Source organism: Rana temporaria, chromosome 2, assembly GCF_905171775.1.
Source record: "Rana temporaria chromosome 2, aRanTem1.1, whole genome shotgun sequence".
Classification (NCBI taxonomy): domain Eukaryota; kingdom Metazoa; phylum Chordata; class Amphibia; order Anura; family Ranidae; genus Rana; species Rana temporaria.
Genome location: NC_053490.1, coordinates 13,777,668 through 13,795,188, shown reverse-complemented (window position 1 = coordinate 13,795,188; position 17,521 = coordinate 13,777,668). Strand labels below are relative to the sequence as shown.

Sequence of the window (17,521 nt, the reverse complement as noted above, 5' to 3'; positions counted from 1 at the left end):
ATACAAGTGGAGACTGAAGTCCCATCCACTTGTGGTTGTTCCCCCAATAACATCATTCGTACTTCATACTGTGACCAGTACCTTACATGGATGGAGGGGAGAACTTTTCCCTGGTGTCGCTGCTCACGGGCTAGCGCTTCATTCCAGAGTTCGCAGCGGATCGAATCAGACCATCCAAGCAGGACCTCCTCTGATACTGGTCCTCTGTGCTCTATCTGCTTCTCTCGCAACCTCCTTCTGAATTCCTCTTCCATGGCGACTGGTATCTGTACCTCGCCTCTCCTTTCATTTGGTGCTGCTTCTTTAGGCGTTGTCACAGATTGCCGTATTTCTGCCATTCTCTGCTCATGTTGCCGCTCTCGTTCTCTCTCTTGTCGCTCATCCTGCAGCTGGATGCCTCTAATGGCATTCTGTATGGTGGTCTATGATGGGTAAGCACCATATAATGCCAACCGCTCTCGAACATGTTGCTGAAACAAGTCTTCAACTGCCCGGGGTCCTGCATCACCATCCCTCTGATTCATCTCGGCTAGCTCACTGATCAGGGTGGCCTTGTTCTTTGTCCCACCGGCCCCTCCATGGCTCTCAAGTAAGTCTTTCAGCGTGGCTCTCCTGCATGCTGCATAGCTGGTCATTTATTGTGGTGGTTTGGAGTGTCCCAGTAACTGGAGAGCAAATCCCACCGCTGCCAACCAATGTAACGAGACCCTTGTTCGCTCGCTTCCGCTCTCCCGACACTCCTCTGCTACTATTGGATCAGATTGCAAATTGCAACGTCTGATGGTTCAGTCATCCAAGGTTCCGGGATCCGAGCTACAGCTATGTGCCGTTCGAGATCCATTAGAACAAACACCAGGCAGGCTGTATGTAAGTTCAAACAGGACTCTTTTATTGGAAGCCACACAACACGCTTTTATACAGAGGTTGGAACATCTCACCCCCAACAACCGCTTTCCTATTGGTCAATTGTAAAGTACATTTGTAGTTCAAACTCAGGTCCTCCTTAGCCATGCAAATGAGGACTTGGAATAGTCAACAGGGATTGGTCCGATAGCTTGAATAGCATGACTGCTATGTGTAATGAGACAGAAGCCCCAGGGGGCAATCAATGTACACAATAGCCAGACACAGAACAATGGAGCCATCTGGAGCCTTAAGACAAGGCAGAAGACCCCCCACTGTGTAACAGATTTCCAGGAGACACTTTCCAGGAGCATTCCAAGGTCCATGACAAAGTCATTTTTATATAATTTTTTATATATTAGTAAAAAAAATTGTAAACCCTAAAATATTGTTTTACCCATGGACTGTTCTATTACAGTTATACAGGGTTTATATTTGCATACTTTATTTAAAAAAAAAAAATGTAATGATTATAAATGTATTTTTCATTGATATGAATGGTGTATAGCTGCATTACATATGTTGGATTCCATTCATTTACTATACACCATTCACATGTAAATAGGCACATGTATGAGCTTTAAATATTGATAAAAACTTTATTATTTTATTAATATGTGGTGTATAATGTGTGCTGATTCGTGTTCAGCTTTTGTATTTTTCACTTCCTTATACTGTAATCCCGCTACATCACGCAAGATTACAGTGAGAGAAGCCGTTCTCAGGAGTTTCCAGCCGTTTGTAGATCGCTCCTCATCTCAACATGAGAATCGATCTACAAAGCTTCATAAACAGGCACTCGGAGGAGCGCGATCTCCCCTGAGAACGGAATGGCGGTATTTTACCGCACTTTCATAAAAGGACACCTATGAGACGTTTCTCTGGGCTGCAGTTCCTCTGATCTTCACAAGGTGGTGATCTCACTTCTACCATAGAGAGAAGAAGTCTCTATGGAAGACAGGAAGTGATGTCAGGGACAGACAGGAAGTTCCGGGTGAGAGGTGAGTCGGGAGGAATTAGAGAGGAGACATTGCTGGAAGAAGCAGCAGAGGAGGTAATAAGATCTTATCTTCTATTTACACCCAGTAACCCCCGTCATGTCCGTCCTCTTCCTCCATAGTCACTGTGACGTCTTTTATCTCCAGCAGATGATGATACACACATATATATAGTGTGGAGACCTTAACCCCTTCAGGGTCAGAACATTCCCCCACTTACAGGGCCGGAATATTCTCTTCATTTCAGTTTATACTAACAGATTATACGGGTTGGGTTTTTTTTTTTTTTTAGAGGTGGACTTATGATACTTGTTTTTGATTTTATAATCTTTATGGAGGAGGAGATAACTATTCCTGATGTCTGTGAAGGTTCAACACAAGGGATGTGTCTGGATGATGACTTTATCTTTGTAAGTATCAGGTGATGTCACTGTCTATTTCCCTATGTAGGAGTATTTAGAAGGACACAAGGATCTCTACAAGGACGTCATGATGGACAATCAGCCGCCCCTCACATCACCGGGTAAGAGGAGACTTAATTGTAAAGGAGAGAGCAGTACGGAGGCTCCACCTAGATCCCCCATCATCTGATAAACACATAGAAACAATGTATTCAGTCAGTGTGTGTGTTTCCTACAGATGGATCCAGTAATGGGAACCCACCAGAGAGAAGTCCCCGTCCTCTGTATTCCCGGGATTCCACACAGGAAGGTACACCCATCCCCCACCATCATCAGGTAGATGAGGAACAATCACTGATAGTATCATTAGGATCTGTACATTATCTGCATTGTTTACCATTGATGTCATTTTTATTATATATTCAGAGTGGAGGTCTGAGAGATCCTAAAGTGAGTTAAAGAAGAGATAAAAGAGGAGGAGGAGGATGATGAGGATGGGGTGATGGAGGAAGAACAACCATCCCCCACCATCATCAGGTAAGATGAGGAACAATTATTGGTGGTTATGATTTATACACAAACATGTTTATTATAATGAATTTTTTATTATATATTCAGAGTGGAAACCTCGGGGATGATAATATTGATGTTAAAGAAGAGTATAAAGAGGAGGATGAGGAGTATGGAGTGATGGAGGAGTTTTCAGAAGGACACAAGGATATGATGGAGCCACCCTAATACCAGGAACCCACCAGAGAGTTGTCCCCGTCCTCTGTATTCCCCCGGGATACCACACAGGAAGTTCACACCACCCCCCCCACCATCATCAGGTAGATGAGGAACAATCACTGATAGTATTATTAGGATCTGTACATTATCTGCATTGTTACCATTGATGTCATTTGTATTCTAATTTCAGAGTGGAAACCTGAGAGATCCTAAAGTTGAGGTGAAAGAAGAAGAGGAGAACTTATGTGAGCGATGATCAGGAGGATGGAATATTGAGGCAAATTCAGAGGACGGCACTCTTACAGAGATCAGCACAGGTGGGTCATTAACACTAAATCTATTCCTCCACCCATACTGCTCACTGATTGGTCCAGAGTAGGGCGGGGACTGTGTGATATCAGCCTGTAATCCCCTGGTCACTTTCCTGAGCTGTGTTCCCCATCCTGTATTCCTCTCGGATAATCTTCCTTCTCTGTGCCGCAGACACAATTTATGTCTCTAGACTGGATTTATGGAGATTCTGGGGTTCAGCTGGCAGAAAAATGTTGATTTTCACAATAGGGTTTGCTTGACCTAGACATCTGGGGTATGTACCTTGGGTCTTCTGCCCCATGCCTGGGTCTAGTGAGATCTCTGACAGAACGATTCCCCGGGTTACTTGCTCTGTTATTTGCTGGCTGTGCCAGGTGGAGGGAAATGTCTGTATAGTCTCAGACCCAAGTCACTGATTGCAGTCTCAGGAGATGGGAGGCAGCAGTGTGGGATCTCTGCAACTTGTCTCCAGTAAACATTTCACCCAACACTGATTACTGAATACCAATATCATGAGTCCTGACCCCTGTACTATATACTCTATGTTGTACATTACATACTCCTGACCCCTGCACTATATACTCTATTGCATGTAATGAGGTGCTGGCCCCCCTGAGGCCTAATTGTGACGTCCAGAGTTAGAGACAGCTGACATCCTTCTTTGTAGAGTGGGTTACGAGGCATGGTGGGTGTAATGCAAGATGGAATGATGGGTGCCAGTCGCGTTTTGAATGCAAACAAGAGATTTATTGTCTGAACAAGAACGGTTGGAGAGCCCGTTTGGGGCCAGGACACATTTGAGTAGATGCAATGACAATTGGTAGACTGTGAGACTTATATAGGTAGACTGCTGCACAGTGGAAGGCCTCCAGCGGACACCACTTCTGTATAGGTAGGACCGCTGTCTCCTATGGTAACAGATCTTGTTACAGTCACTAATGGTAGTTCTACATAACTCTTGGTAACACAGAATAGTTCTCTTCTCACACAGTCTCTCACTGAGATCATCTCTCCCTGAGCTCCCGGTCTCTCACTAGAGGGATGAGCTTTATGTTCGGGTCGAACATGAGTTCCACTCGAACATGGCTGTTCGTCCGTTCATCGAAAAATGAACATTATGGGGCGTTTTCCTGCCAATTAGATCGCCGTGTCACGCAGATAATGCACTGCAAGATCACAGTGCATTGCTGTATGATGATTGGCCAATCCCAGTGCAGTCATGCAAACAGAAGCCATAATTGGCCAAAGGCAGGTTGCCTTTGGCCATTATGGCTCAGGGGGTCTGAATCCACACACACACTATATAAGGCCGCTGCACGTCGGCCCTGTGTAGTGTGTTGTTGGCTGTGGATTGAAGACAGAGTGTCATTTAGATTGAGCAGGCAGGTGATTCATTTAGCTGCAGTGCATTTACTAAATATATATATATATACGCAGTCTTCTACAATATATATATATATATATATATATATATATATATATATATATATATATATCCACTGCATCCAGTGTAGCCAAGCTACATCTGACTGCAGGCCTTTCCTGGTGTACTTTTTTCTAATAAACTTCAGGCTGTGTTTTGCTAATCAAAATTCCCATCATGTCTGGAAGGCCACCAAGGAGAGGCATACGCTCGCAGGCCACTAAGAGAGGGCAAACAGGCTCTGTGTCTACATTCAACAGTGCTGGTCATGGACACGGTGCATCCTTCAGCACGTGGCCGTGGGCCACGCTTGTCCTTTTTTTTTTTTTTGGCAGCTGGCCGTGTTGAGCCTATAACATGCAGAAGAGTCTAGTGGAGTGGATAACAAGCCGTCTCATCCTCTGTCACCCAGGCTCAGAGTAGTTTGCCTGCCAGAGCGGCCTCTTCCATCTGCTCCATGTCATCAGTCAATCCTTCCGTAGCCCCACCATAATGCACAGAGGAGTCCCCCGAACCTGTTCGACACAGTGTCGGGTGCAAGCTGCAGGAGAATGCGCAGCATTTTGAAGGCTCTGATGATGGGACCCAGGTTGAGGAAGGGAGTAAACGTGAGCCTAGAGAGAGGGGGTTCCCAAGAAGGACAAGAAACTGGCAGTCATGTTCCCCCAGCTTGCAGCATACTGCCAGGTTTGCTCCTGTGACGAGGAGGGAGGGGATGATGAGGTCACTGACTCTACTTGGGTGCCTGATAGAAGAGAGGAGGAGGAGGAACATCTCCAATGAGGCAGAATGCCCTGCAGGGGCAGCTTAAGGGCAGCCACCCTATTGCATCACACCGCAGAGCCTCCACATGAGCAGGGCGCTGCTGACTCCCCGCGTATTTTGAAAAGTTCTTTTGGTGTGGGACTTTTTTTGACACGTGTGCAACCAGATCGCACCCGTTGCTGTTTGCAACATATGTCTGAAGCGTATCAAGCGTGGCCAAAACAGCAACCGCTTGGGCACCACATGCTTGACCAGACATATGTCGACCTCCCATGCAGTCCGTTGGCAACAGCACTTAAGACCCACAGCAAAGAAGAAGGTGGACCTCTCCTTGCTCCTCAATCCTAGCACTGCAGCTTCTGCCCATTTCAGCTGGTAGACTCTGCCACCTTTTGTGAATTTGTGGAATGTGCGGTACCTCAGTGGCAGGTTGCCAAACACCATTTCTTTTCACGGAAGACCATTCCGGCTCTCTACCAGCATGTCGAAGGCAATATCTTGACCTCGTTGGACAGAGCGAAAAATATGGAGTAATGCCTGGATCAACCGATTTATAAATACCTTACAAAGAGGTAGTGTATATAAATCTACATATAGTTCAGTGCATCTATCCAAATCTCATTCACATAGAATACAATCTAGTCACCAAGACCATGAACCCAGTCTGCCTAGAAGCCCCTAATTCTGATTCACAAGAATTTTGCAACGAATTATCGGATTATTTCATTAACAAAATTGAAAAAATCTGTGAAAGTATTCCGCAAAATAGAACCTCCATCCCCCCCCTAAATCACAAACCTAATATCCACATAATACTTTTTTTTTTTGAAAATGTCTATTTATTGGAAGTTTTTGCAAAACATACAAGACATACATTTCTTGGCACAACACCAAGTGAAACCTTCGGTCAACATGACCGGCAAAAACACATACTAACATAGTACCAGCGCCAACGACGAACATCAGTCGTGGCAAAAATGCCCCCCCCCCCTTACTCAGTTCCCGCCCCCCTCTTGAACATTAAAAGTAAACCAAATGTGCTTATAGAGCCTCCCCCTTACCTACCATACCATCCATCTCTAGAACCCAATGCAATCAGACCAGAAGGGTGTCCGACGAACCCCAGGATCCCATTTACCGTCTGTGACTCTCCACATTAACCCAACGTTAAATTGGATTCATACCACGCCCTCCATACTTTCTCAAAATTTCACCCTGCAGCCCCAGGAGGTATATGTCGCTTTATAAAACGGGAATCATTGCATTTACCAGCCCCCTTCAAAAAGCAATTTCAGGCGCCCCTGCTTTTTTTCCATTTAAGCAAGATGCCATAGAGCAGTAAAATATTAAGTAGAGTCCTGTGAGCCCTTGACGGACCACCTCCTCGACAAACCAAGCAGGACAGACACTTAATTTCTAATGGAATTTACACCCCCCCAGTACCTCCGCAATACAAGAAGTGACCCCAGACCAAAACAGCTGGATCTGGGGGGCAGCCCAAAAAAATATAATGGGCGTCAGCCGGCGCGAACGAGCACCTCCAACACTCTGAGGGCACAGAGGGGTAAAATGAGGTCAACCTAGCAGGGGTATAGTACACTCTATGTAGGAACTTTAATTGAATCAGTCTGTCTCTAGCAGACACTAGATATTGAAATGGACGGTCCCCACATCTCCTCCCACTCCACCCCTGGACACCCGGAACCTCCGCTTCCCAACGTTCCCTGCATTTAAGTAGTGCCCTTAGGGCTAGTCTGAACAGCTCCTTATATGTGACCGACAGAGTCTTGGGTAGGTCTTCTGTCATAAGTACCTCCTCCATGCTAGACGGAAAGAATTCAACCCCTCTCTGTTCTAAACTGCGTCTGAAAAGCATGTGTCAGCTGAAGATAACGAAAAAATTGTGAGTTAGGAAGGTCATGTCTGGCTTTAAAGTTGGTCAAACAGTCAAGAGCACCCCATCCCGCGTAATGTCACCTAGCAACTTAACCCCCCGGGTTGCCCATCCCATAGGTCGTCAAACTCATAAAATTGTCGCAGCTTTGGATTCATCCACAGTGGGGTTTGAAGGGGAAAGTCCCTTGTAGTTTGGGACAGGCCAGCCTCCCCGCCTCCTCCCATGCCTTAACAGTAGCTTTCATAGTTTCTGTAAGGCCTCGTACACACGACGGGACAAGTCCGATGAAAACGGTCCGCAGACCGTTTTCATCGGACATGTCCGCTGGCGGATTTTGGTCTGATGGCTGTACACACCATCAGACCAAATTTCCCGCGGTGACGTGGCCGCGCTGTCGCCGCGACGATGATGCGCGGACGTGCGCGACCCTGAAGGTCAATGCTTCCACGCATGCGTCGAATCACTTTTGACGCATGCGAGGGCCTGTCATACAGAACGACCGAACATGTCCGACGGCTGGGCTTCCAGCGGACATGTTTCTTAGCATGCTAAGAAACATTTGTCCGCTGGAAACCTGTCCGATCCGCCGGAAAATTGTCTGGTCGGCCGTACAGACGACCGAACATGTCCGCGGAAACTGGTCTGCGGTCGTGTGTACGAGGCCTAAGAGGGAGATCTCGACCAGTGCCCCCTATGGATAGCCAGGCGAAGGGATTCGTAGGAACCCAAATGGCCGCCTCTAGAACTGTCGCGAGTCCCCCGCCATCAGAGACCAGCCATCTATGCACAAAAACCGAATTGACGGCCAGAGGTAGTACTTACGCCAATCCGGCAGGGCCAAACCACCCTGTCCCCATGGCTCCTGCAGAAACTTCAACCCAACTCTAGGCATTTTAGGAGCCCAAAGGAAGGAACTAAGTGAGACTGTCTAGTTGTCCTGAAGAAGGATTTCGGAATCCACACCGGGGCGTTTCCTCAAGAATATAAAATTACAGGTAGAATTTTCATCTTAAGGAGATTGACCCTACCTATTAGAGACAAAGGGAACTTTTGCCAAAATCTGCGCTTTCTGCTTTAAGAATGTTAGAAGGGCAACAAATTAAGAGACATATAATCAGCCACACCATGCTGTGACTTTAATCCCTAAATAGGTTATCTGAGACACCCATTTTAGTGGTAAATTCGGATTCGCCTTCTCCCTGGCCCCCTCATCCAAAGGTAGTATGGACGATTTAGTCCAGTTCAACCTTTAAACCCGGAGAATGTGGTAAAACGTATCCATAATATCCAAAGGCATGTTCAACGAATCTCAGGATCCCGCAAAAACAGTAAGAGATCATCAGCGTAGAGTGCCAACCCCTCATCAATGCTGCCCTCCCTGATGCCTTAACATCTCCTGCAAGACCTCCACGCCACTGCCAGCGTCTCCATCATGAGCCCAAACAGGAAGGGCGATAGTGGGCAACCCTGCCTGGTCCTCTGCCCACCGAGAAATATTCGAAGATGACCACCCGTGCGAATAGCCGTCCTGGGTGCACTATAAAGGAAGAGAAACCCATTGTCTAAAGGACTGACCAAAACCCATGCGCTCAAGGACCGCATGCATAAAGTTCCAGTCCACCGAGTCAAAAGCTTTTTCTATATCAATAGAAACAATGATTCTGGTTGATGAATACAAATTGGGGAGTTGTAGATGCGTGAATAAGCGTCTCAGATTGGTATTTGTGGACTTGCCCGGCATAAACCCCGTCTGGTCGATATCCACCAAAGAGGAGAAAACCCCTGCCAGGCTCCTTGCCAGCACTTTCGTCAGAATTTTAAAGTCCATATTCAGTAAGGCAATGGGCCTGTATGAGGAACAGTCCAGCGGGTCTTTACCCGGTTTAAGCAGTAAAATCATGTACGCATCTAGCATTGAGCCGGAAGCGCCCCCCCTCTGTAGACAGCACTCCAGCAAGGCCGTAAGCCTGGGGGCCAATTGGTCAGCATGCAATTTATAAAAATCTGCCGGGAATCTGTCTGGGCCAGGCGCCTTATTAGGTGGGAAGGCAAATATTGCAGAGACCACCCTTTTTATTGGTAATCTTGGCGTCCAGAGCCACCCGATCAACCTCGGACAGCTCCGGAAGGAACAGGTCCCCTAGTAAGTCTCTCAGGGCAGCAGAGTCATAAGGCGGTATAGGGGCATACAAGGTTGAGAAGTACGTCTGGAATTCAGTCAAAATGGCGGTCGGGTTGCTAACTAAGTCCCCAGTCGAACACCTAATAACTGATATGTGCTCAATGTGATTTTGATCAGCTACCAGTCTAGCCAGCAATTTCCCATTTTTATCCCCCTCGGAAAACAACTGATTTGCCCTGTGTTTAGCTTCGGTATGTGCCAAATTATTGCAATGCAAGGAAAGCCGACGTCTACTCTCCAATAACGCATTATAAGAGGCAGCCGTATGATCTCTTTCCCTATCCTGTAACCCCTGAATTTCAGCATTTTGATCCACCCGCATCCTCTTTATGGCCGTAATAGATTCACCCCGTATAACCGCCTTGAAGGCATGCCACACAACCACCGGGTCCGCCGAATCAGCGTTCAAGGCCCAATAGTCAGTGACCGCCTCAGCAAGTGCGACGAGACCTGATCTTCCTGTAACCACCCCGGGACAGTCTCCAACTCCTTATCCCCCAACTGCCGGAAGGAGCAAGGAGATGGAGAGAGGATTGTGATCTGACAAGCCGCCCGCCAAATAATCCACTGCCTTCACAAACGACAACATGGCCTGATATCCAAATGCCAGGTCAATCCTAGTCGAGGAGTGATGGGACTGTGACAGGTGAGAGTAGCATGTAGCATTAGGATTCTTAGATCGCCATATCTCAGTCAGACCCGCCACAGATGCCCAAGACAACAAATCTACCAACCCCCCTCCCAGGATTAGAGGAATCCAACGTCGCCAAGGTGGCAAATCCCCCATCATCAAGAGCGGAAGGTGCGCATAAGGCGTCAGCTTCACCACTAAATCATACAATAATTGCACACCAAAAGGAGGCGGTACATATACATTAATCAGTAAACATTTTGCAATTACTTATCTAGGACCACAGCGCATATCGACCTCCCGGATCAGTGACCACCTGGTGTATCTTACAGGAAAGTGCCCTACCTAATAAGTATGGACACACCCCACTGGCAAAAGTGGAATAAGTGGCATGGAAGGCCCCTTTGGATCCACGGTTTTTGTAAGGCTAGTATTATGCTGCCATCCAGGTCTCCTGCAGGAGAACTATATGCCGGTTTTACCACCTTCAATATTGGAACATCGAGGCCCTCTTAAATTTACTATTTAGGCCCTGCACATTCCAAGAGACCAATTTAACCACATTAGCCATATTCCTTTGAAAAAAAACATGACATAGGAATATCCTAAACCTTCCCCTGAGTCAAATACACAGGGATCCTTCGGAACATGGAGAGAGGCCCACACTATTCGAGGAGCGGGAACTGAGCAATGAACAGTCCAGAACAAAACAAAAAGAAAAAAAAAAAAAACCAACCCCCACCCCCCCCTGCCATTATACCAGAAACATCAAAAGAAAAAACACCTTCAAGTAGAACCATTGTCTGGTATGTAGCTTCAAAACCAAAAACTGGAAAAAAAACAAAACACCTTAACCACTTAAGCCCCGGACCTTTAGGCAGCTAAATGCCCAGGCCACGGTTTTGCGATTCGGCACTGCGTCACTTTAACAGACAATTGCGCGGTCGTGCGACGTGGCTCCAAACAAAATTAGCGTCCTTTTTTCCCCACATAAGAGCTTTCTTTTGGTGGTATTTGATCACCTCTGCGGTTTTTATTTTTTGCGCTATAAACAAAAAATAGAGCGACAATTTTGAAAAAAATTCAATATTTTTACTTTTTGCTATAATAAATATCCCCCAAAACCTATATAAAAAAAAAATTTCCCTCAGTTTAGGCCGATACGTATTCTTTACCTATTTGTGGTAAAAAAAATCGCAATAGGCGTTTATCGATTGGTTTGCGCAAAATTTATAGCGTTTTTTTCAAAATAGGGGATAGTTTTATTGCATTTTTATAAAAAAAAATAATTTTTACTACTAATGGCGGCGATCATCGATTTTTTTCGTGGTACTGCGACATTATGGCGGACACTTCGGACAATTTTGACACATTTTTGGGACCATTGTCATTTTCACAGCAAAAAATGCATTTAAATTGCATTGTTTATTGTGGAAAATGACAGTTGCTGTTTGGGAGTTAACCACAGGGGGGCCGCTGTAGGAGTTAGTGTTCACTTAGTGTGTGTTACAAACTGTAGGGGTGGTGTGGCCTGTAGGACTGACGTCATCGATCGAGTCTCCCTATAAAAGGGATCACTCGATCGATTGCAGCGCCATAGCGAAGCACGGGGAAGCCGTGTTTACATACAGCTCTCCCCGTTCTTCAGCTCCGTGGAGCGATCGCGACGGAGCGGCTATAAGCGAATAGCCGCGCCGTCCGTCCCGGATCGCTCCCCGGCGGGAATCCGACCGCCGCATGTAGCGGGGGGGGGGGTCCCGATCGGACCCCCTACCAGCTAGAAGGCAAGGACATACCTGTACGCCCATTTGCCTGTACGTGCCATTCTGTGGACGTACATATACATGCGGCGGTCGGGAAGTGGTTAAAGACGTTACTATAAGGTCATCAGAACGTTCAATTGTCCGACAGGTAAACTGTTAGTCTTCTTGTGTACCAGAGAGCTCCACATCCATAAAAACCGTGGGAGAAAAAAGGTAATGATAAATGAAACAAACTGGCCTTTACAAAAGCAGGAAATGGTAGCGCTCTGCTGCCATCTAGTGGGGCTAGATCCCCCGGTTCAGTGAGGACCAGAAGGCATAAAAAGCTGAATCAACTATATCGGGCAGCATAAAACACTCGACAAAATCAAAACTAAAAGTATAAAAGTTGAGATTTATCAAAAGTATTGTATAGCAGTCAAGTGTGAGGAAGCCCAAAAACCCTCCCCTTCTCCACCGAGCCTAAGCGGATCAAGCAAGAAATGGCAAAAACAAAAGAAAAATTAAAGATAAATTAAAGATAAAAAAGGCACAGCAGGTCAAACTAGAGGAGCCATTACCATCTTGAAACGTAGTTTTGTCACAGATTTCTGTCCAGCCATTCACAAGCAGCAAGCGGGGTATCAAAAAACTTCACAGCACCTTGATGTTGGATCCTCAATCTGTTGGGGTATAACATGCTGTACTGTATATTCTTTTGCCTCAATCTTCTCCTGACATCATTAAATGAGCGCCGTCTTCTCTGTGTTTCTGCTGAGAAGTCAGGGAAGAGCATCACCCTGGTATTCTCATATTTCAGGTCTTGGGCCTTTCTGGACGCCGCCAGGATCATATCACGATCCCTGTAATTCAGGAATCTTACCAAAAAGGGACGTGGGTATTCACCAGGGGGACGCCTGCCAGAGGGAACCCTGTGCGCTCTCTCCACCACGTAAGTCGGGGGTCGGTCTCCCAAATTCAGCAGCTGTTTAAAAAAAGTTTCTGCAAAGGTGGATGAGTGGGATCCCTCAGCTCCCTCCGGTAATCCCACCACGCGCACATTATTCCTCCTTTGCCTGTCTTTAGCATCGTCAGCGCGATCCCTCAGCTGTTTAACCATTGCATGCAGTTCAGCCAGCTGGATGCTATGAGCCTGTGTCTCATCCTCCACCCCAGAAATCCTCAGCCTCCGTGAGTCTCCCCCTTATCTTGTCATGGGTCATGCCTGATCAGGGTGCATTCAGCAGTCAGGTGATCGATACTCACCATGACCGCGGCCTTGCTGGCATTTATGGCTTCCAGGATCGGACGGGTGATAGTGTCCTGGGCCGCACCATGATCCGGAGAGGCAGGCAGGGGATCCTCTGCAGGGATGTCCGGAATAGCTGCGCCACATGTGCCATCTTCTTGGCAAGTTTCCTTGTGCTTCTGGAGGAGGATGCAGAGGGCAAGATGGCAGCGGCGGGACTCGTGGCAGGGCCGCGGGAGGCTCGGGTCTGGCGCTGGCTCTTTGGGGTCTGATGGCCGGTTTTCGCCGCTCCCCTTCTCATGACCGGAGGCTCCCCCACTCTCAGCAGTGCTTTAGCACCAAAAAACAGGGCAGTTAAGCTCCAAAAAACGGATATATTACCGGAGTGATGCAGAGCTCTCTGAATGCACGTCCTGCCTTGCTCACATCCAGGCACGCCCCCCCATACCCACATAATTTCACCACAATCATCTAATTTCACTCTAAAACCCATTTCCATCGATGCCACTAAAAATATCATTGGGACTTTGCGAAATAGCACAGCGCTGATATCATCCCCACTAAACTGCTGAAAGAATGTGCCGATATTTTGGCACCAGCTATCACGCAGCTCATAAACCAATCATTCAAGGAGGGCTTGGTGCCACCCTTGCTGAAACAAGGCAAAATCAAACCTATTTTAAAAAAAAAACACCCTCGACCCCAAAGACACAAACAATCGTCGACCCATAACAGGTCTAAATGTCTTCTCCAAGGTAATGGAGAAAGAAGTGGTACAACAGCTACAACATCATTTGGACACCCATAAATTACTTGACCCATTCCAGTCCAGTTTCCGTCCTGGTCACGGGACAGAAACAGCACTGCTCAAAATATGGGATGACGCTCTAGAGGCCACTGAGGAAGGAGAATCTTGTCTTCTAGTACTGCTGGACCTAAGCACAGCTTTTGATACGGTAGACCACGAATTATTGCTGACACGGCTAGTTAAAGTAGCCGGAGTTGCGGAAGGTGATCTATCCTGGTTCTCCTCCTTTTTGGAAAACCGATCACAAATAGTGAAACTCGGTCCTTTTCACTTCTGAAAAACGGTCGGTGTCATGCGGAGTCCCCTAAGGATCCCCTCGGTCGCCTGTTCTGTTCAATATCTATCTTCGCCCTCTTTTTGAAATCATCAGTAGCCAGAAGTTACTTTACCACTCTTACGCAGACGACACTCAACTATATTTTCGCATCTGCAACAAAAAGGATCATTATCTCGGACTAGAGAAATGCCTTTCTTTGATAGAAAATTGGATGACAGAGTTATCTCAAACTCAATGGCTCAAAAACAGAACTTCTCCTGTTTCAGGCCAATCGAAAGAGTCATCCCGCAACAAAATGGATGCCCCCGCCCATTCTGGGCAAAATCATCACCCCTAGCACCAAAGTCAAAAGTCTCGGAGTCATCTTCGACACCAACATGACAATGGATGCACAAATAGTAGTCAGCGGATCGCACCATCTGCTGCGCCTACTACGCAGACTCATTCCCTCCATCCCAAAAAAAGACATAGCAGTCGTGGTGGGAACAATTATCAACGCCAGACTTGACTATGCCCTCTATCTCGGACTCCCCAAATACCAAATCACTCGGCTGCAAATCGTTCAAAATACGGCCGCCAGACTTGTGACTGGGAAAAAACCCCGGGAATCAATCTCACCTTCACTGAGATCCCTTCATTGGTTGCAAGTAAAATATAAAATCACTTTTAAGGCACTCTGTCTGACGCATAAGTGTATTCTGGGAAATGCCCCCAATATCTATGCGAAAAACTCAAAGCTTACAACACCAATCGCATTCTGCGATCCACCAACCAAAATCTACTCCAGATACCCAAAGCCAGATACAAGTCCAAAGGAGAACGAAGATTTGCGGTCCAAGGACCCAGACTGTGGAACGCTTTACCACCCAGCATCCGGTTGGAGGTAAACCACCTGGCCTTCAGGAGAAAAATCATAACTAATCTCTTCTGAGGGCCCAGGGAATGGATACCAAGCGCCCAGAGGCAATTCAGTTCGCATGTGTTGTGCTATATAAGTCTCTCACTCATTTACTCACTATGTCAACGAAGTTCTGATGGTCTAGAAAAATCTAGCAAAAAAGTGAGAAAATAAAGTTCTCTCAAAGTAGACCAAAACAGACCACTATGGATGGTACAATGAACTTTAATCATAGAAAAACAGACAGCAATAGTTAATCAAAAAGGGGTGATGGATTGGTTTACACAATTAAAAAAAAAGACAACGTTGTCTAATTCGTTTAAAAACAGGGGAATCGCAGCTGAGCCAGAGCTTGCACAATATGCAATTGAGATACTGGCCTGTCCTGCATCCAACGCACATTCAGTGCTGCTGGAGGCTTTGTAACCGATCACAGAGTGCTCCTGTCCACAGACTCTGTTGATCGGCTCACCTTCATAAAAATGAATCAGTCTTGGATCACCAGCTACCAAGCACCTGATGCTGATGTAACCAATTGATTTTTCTATGGATGTGGGATCCCTTGAAGTCTGCCTATGCTGAGTGACTATCCTATTATGCTGAGTGACTAACCTATTCCTCCTCAATGTTCATGTTGATGGCTTCTAAGAATATTTTTGTTTCAGGGCACTACCACCACTGCCTAAGGCCCAATTTTTCTGCCCCTGTTTACACGCCCCTGTTAATTACAATTTTTGATCTAATATTTCACAGCAGGGCCCGTTCCTGCACCCACCAAGAGTAACGTTGAGGGCTTACTGTGTTTTGGTACCACCAACACCTAAGGCACAATTTTCCCTACTTTTAAACATCCGACTTACAAACGACTCCTACTTACAAACGGAGGGAGACACCAGGAAGTGAGAAGAAATCTCCCCCTAGGAAGGGAAATTCTCTCCTGTAAGAGTTGATATGGGAAAAAGGTGTCTCCTCTCCACTGATGCTTTATCACCAATCCTTGTTTCCCTAATAACCCCAAATTTTCTAAATCCAATTGTCATTGGGACAGAAACTGAGGTGACAACTTCTGAACACGGGGCACAGACAGCAAATCAAATGTTACAGGGGTGATAACCCTTCCCTATGTTTTCCAAAAAGCTTAAAAAATTTTTTTTTTGGGCTGGAGCTACACTTACAAAATGTACGAGTTCCAAATTACAAACAGATTGAACTTAAGAACAAACCTCCAGTCCCTGTCTTGTTTGTAACCCGGGGACCGCCTGTATACTGCTGTTCAGAGTATATAGAGCCTGCGGGCACTTTTGATTTTTCACGTTCGGGCCCCATAAACGTTAACGGTGTTCGAATGTTCGCACAAACTTTCGCTCCATTCGCTTGTTCTGCCGCGAACGGAAAGGTGTTAGGCTCCTCCCTACTCACTGGACTTCCAGATTCAGTGGCCACTGAATCTCTTGAGCTCTTCTGCAGCTAACCCGCTGTATATTCCTCATGCGTCACCCCCGCTATCCTGCTGGGCCCCTGGCTTGGCACTTACTGATGCTCAAGCGTCACCCCCGCTATCCTGCTGGGCCCCTGGCTTGGCACCTACTGATGCTCAAGCGTCACCCCCTCTATCCTGCTGAGCCCCTGGCGTGGCACTTACTGATGCTCAAGCGTCACCCCCGCTATCCTGCTGGGCCCCTGGCTTGGCACTTACTGATGCTCCTCAAGTGTCACCCCTGCTGGGCCCCTGGCTTGGCACCTGCTGAAGCTTTCCCACTTCTTCACTGTCCCAGTATGGTGAGAAGATTGCTCTGGTACTGGCTCCAGCTTACTAACTGTAGTCTCCGGTAACAAAATGGATGGTCCCTTAGTGGCGACAGCTTCCCCTCTACCTCCGACCACAACTGGTTCCCCGTTCGGCTGAACCTTTTACTCTCAGTTGGAAACCAATCCTGCAGTCCCAACCCTGCGCTGCTTCTCTTGCTCCTGGATAGGCCTCAGGCTTCCGGCCTAGCAACCCGGGAGACATAACACACGTCCACCCAGACAGCTGTCCAGGTGACACAGAACCCTGATCACCTGACTCCACCCAAATAAATAGGCTCTCACAGCAGGCCAAGGGACCAAACAAACCCCTGCCAATTGGCTGATGCACCCCATCCATTCATAATCCGACCTGGCTACACCCTTGTCTATCTAGTGCCACCTAGTGACAGAAGAGAAAAGGTGCAGCCATCCAAAGTTAGAGAGGAATCAGTAGATCTCCTAACAATAAGTAATAACTACCACCTGTTGAACTCAATTTATTAGCCTGATGTGGGTGG

The 17,521-nt window shown here is 46.9% G+C and overlaps 1 protein-coding gene across 1 annotated transcript in view; it reads left to right on the top strand.

The window, feature by feature from the left end:
• The window catches only part of LOC120928169 (zinc finger protein 850-like), a gene marked incomplete at its 3' end in the record, with an annotated part of 156,369 nt that overhangs the window by 122,100 nt on the left and 16,748 nt on the right, over positions 1 to 17,521 (top strand). The gene's annotated exons all lie outside the window — the stretch shown is intronic.